This window comes from Cucurbita maxima, unplaced genomic scaffold, assembly GCF_002738345.1.
Source record: "Cucurbita maxima cultivar Rimu unplaced genomic scaffold, Cmax_1.0 Cma_Scf00002, whole genome shotgun sequence".
In the NCBI taxonomy this organism is placed as follows: domain Eukaryota; kingdom Viridiplantae; phylum Streptophyta; class Magnoliopsida; order Cucurbitales; family Cucurbitaceae; genus Cucurbita; species Cucurbita maxima.
In genome coordinates, this window is record NW_019272018.1 from 984,758 (window position 1) to 988,274 (window position 3,517).

Sequence of the window (3,517 nt, forward strand, 5' to 3'; positions counted from 1 at the left end):
TATGGGAATGATTAATAGAAATAACTGATTTTTTATTTTTATTTTTATTTTTATTTTTATTTTTAACGAGTCAATTATATAGAAATAGAAAGCGAAGGAAATGGTGGTGGTTGGATAATGTACTAAAAAATAATAATAATAATAAACCTAATTTAACTAATTTAACTAACTTTAAGACAAGCAATAGAAATAAATTTAATTTATAAAATTAAAGTATTACAAGTTTGTAAATAACACTAAGGATCCCACGGAAACATTAGATTATAAACAAGTATAAAAACTCATACAATAAAATATATATAATTGAAAGTTTAGAGCCTCACAGTGTCACTGTCGTACATCTCCAACTATGTGGCGTCGTGATCTTTATATACTCATGAAAAGTCTTAAGGGGAACTCAAGTCTCATTCACATTTTTCGCCCCGCTTTGTGGCTTTGTCAGACCGCTGGGAAGGTTTGCTTTTGCCAACCAAACAAAGCTCGTGCGGAATCTAAGCTTGTTCGGTCACACATGTCATTTGTGCATGTATGTTCAATAGTTGCGACACAACAACACCGCATCTCATTGTCATCTCAGTTCCCAATAACACGACCAATGCATTGTGATATCGTTCCATGTCTCAAGACACATCGATCATCTTGGCTTGCTTGGACACATCCGTTGGGAATTGACCCATGTGTCGATCATCTCATCGAGATATCTTGAACATCCATCCATCTGGGTTCACTCGAGTATCGGACTCTCTCGTGTCCATGCTAAACTATTTACCGCATACGTTCCAAATAGCGGGTACATATGCCAACCTCTGACACGTGAGCTAGAGCATAATACTGGCACACCTGTGTCATCCAGTACTATCCTTGAAAGAGTCTTTTCAAAGGAAGACGTATGAGATGCTCGCCCACGCTGTGACACACACATGTATCATATGGTAGCTCGCTTAGGCCACATGGCCCGCGAGTGGTGGGGAGCCAACACTATGCCTCCTCCTATATTACATTTTGAGGTATTTTCATAGTGGTAAGTGTAGACATGATTTTAGTGAACGAGCATACGGTGTCGTGGAGCGTCTGTCCGATGTCCGATTGACACCAAAATTGGCAAGCTTTCATATTTCATTTGGACGGGGTTGACTCGAGAATCGCATGCCTAAATTCCCTTTAGAACCTCAACTTTCGAGGTTAAACTCCAAATCCTACTCGACCCGACCCTTCAACAAGCCTATCTGTGATGCTCATGTCTACTCATTATCTCTATCTTTTTTATGCCTCATTTCCTCTTCAATGCACACATTATATGATCTGTTAGATGATCCATTGTCCTCCTCGATCGCATCATGACATTCTTCTATAGTGAACCTCATGTGATTGAATGGGCACCTCTTGAGGGTTGCCTCTTTGTTTGTCTCAACATGAGGGTCACAACCTACTTTGTTCATAATATGGTTGTGACACACAACACTCTGGTCTATCATAGCTCCATTTCCCATCGACTTTGGTACGCACTTGTTTAAAACATGCAATCTCAAGTACCATCTAAAGAAGAAAGAGTAGCACGAGTGAGTTTGAAAATACTTAGTAAGTAGCTCACTTATAGGCTTTTAATCCGTCGTAAAAATTATGAACCTATATAACATCTTTTCAAGACTTTAGGTCTTTCAAAGATTCACATAAAAAAAATCTCATAGGTCATAGGTCATAGTCCATTATATTATGGTAAAGACTCGATCAACTCATCTTAGACCATCTCGATCATCTGAGTCTTACCTTTGATTCAATTTTATTAGCTCGTATGAGCTCATCATAAACATAGGAATTTCATTTCAAGTTCTGATAATGTAATAACCCTCTTTTCAAGGCTTCAAATCATAAACTGTCATATATTGATATATCGGTTAAAAAGACTCGATAAAATGTTTCAGTTTTTAAAATAAACGGCGACACGACACGACGGAATTAAAAAATTTAAATCAAAATGCATTAATTTCATAAAATATTAGGATACAAAGTACATAAGTGGAAGTTAGTTACAAAAAGAGTTCAAATATTCTAAGTATAAAATACAAAATCGAAATAGAGATCTATTGGGTCTTCTTGTCTCATGCTCTCGAATGCTCTCATCTCATCGACGGCTACCTCATGAATCATTTGAATCAGAAAAGTAGCATAAGTGACGTTTGTTGCCTCTAATTGATCTTTGTTATTGTTATATACCACATATTTAAATTACCGACTTCTTGAGATTATTCACAGAGTTTTGTAGCCCCGAGTGAGCTTCTGCAAGGCACAATGTCCTCTAACTTTCTATCTCTTGAGTTTTGACCCAATCGGGGACCTTACTGAGCTATTGATCTCCATCCCATAGTCTCTCAAGTATTTTCCCTATCTGGGTACTAATCATCTCACGATGTCTTGTACTCGACTCCTTCCGAAGTACGCCTACACCCAGGGGTTCTCTACGGGGTCTTAGGGTAAGCAGTTAGCCTTACTAATAAATTGTTATTTCTCGCCTCACACACCCAAGTGTGATGTATTTATGAGGTGCAACCTCTAACTATTTTAAAATATTAAGTTCTTGAGACATTATGAAAAATATCATTCAATAATGGTCCATTAAAAGGGATTAATTGGCGACTCATTAACATTGTCTTTCATAATTTGAGAGTGAGCGACTCTCGTGTCTGCCAAGCTAAGATTCATGCAAACCTTTACCCATGTGGGCAAATTCGCAACCAAAAGATAGTTGGAGATCTCTCGATTGTCTCCACAAGAGTTCTATCTGTCACACATACTATACTTAGGGAACAACCATCGCTAATCCAACTCCTAATAATCTACTACGAACAACTACATACCCCGTCACTATGATAGATTCATTAGTAAAAGCTACTAGCTCGACTACTAATCCCCACACCGTTATATAACTAGAAGATGAGTGACCCTGTAATTAATACCACCATAAAGCCTTGCCCCAATTCACGATGAAGGATGAGTTGGCTAGACCCCTAATCATCCTCGCATGACAATCTACGACTGAAACTATGAACATTCGACATAACCTAAATCGTGTATGAATTCAAATCTTGGAGCTTTAACTTGGTACTACTAAAAGATCCTTTGGATCCGTATTGCACTTATGAGTCAAAGATCGTTCCTACATTTCCAAACAAATACTTTTGTATAATGAGTCCCGATAATCTGAAGTAACAAAACTCACATTTTTTTAGCTCAACAATAGCGGTGGTAAATAATTCAAGCCTTGACTTTCTTAGTTGATGGTACATTATTTAATTACCTAAACCGAGCACAATGTAGCTAGTATATTTGATTATCAGTTAAAAGTATCATGTCAAACAAAGAGCATCGTGCAAAAAGTCAAATTCCAAAAATGCCCTCGACCACCAAGTGTGAAATGGTAATTTTACACCCATACATAACGGACAAAGAACTCGTAACCTTGAGGCAGAAACAAAAACGAAAAAAGGGAATATGTTTTTTTTTTTTTTTTTTTTTGGTT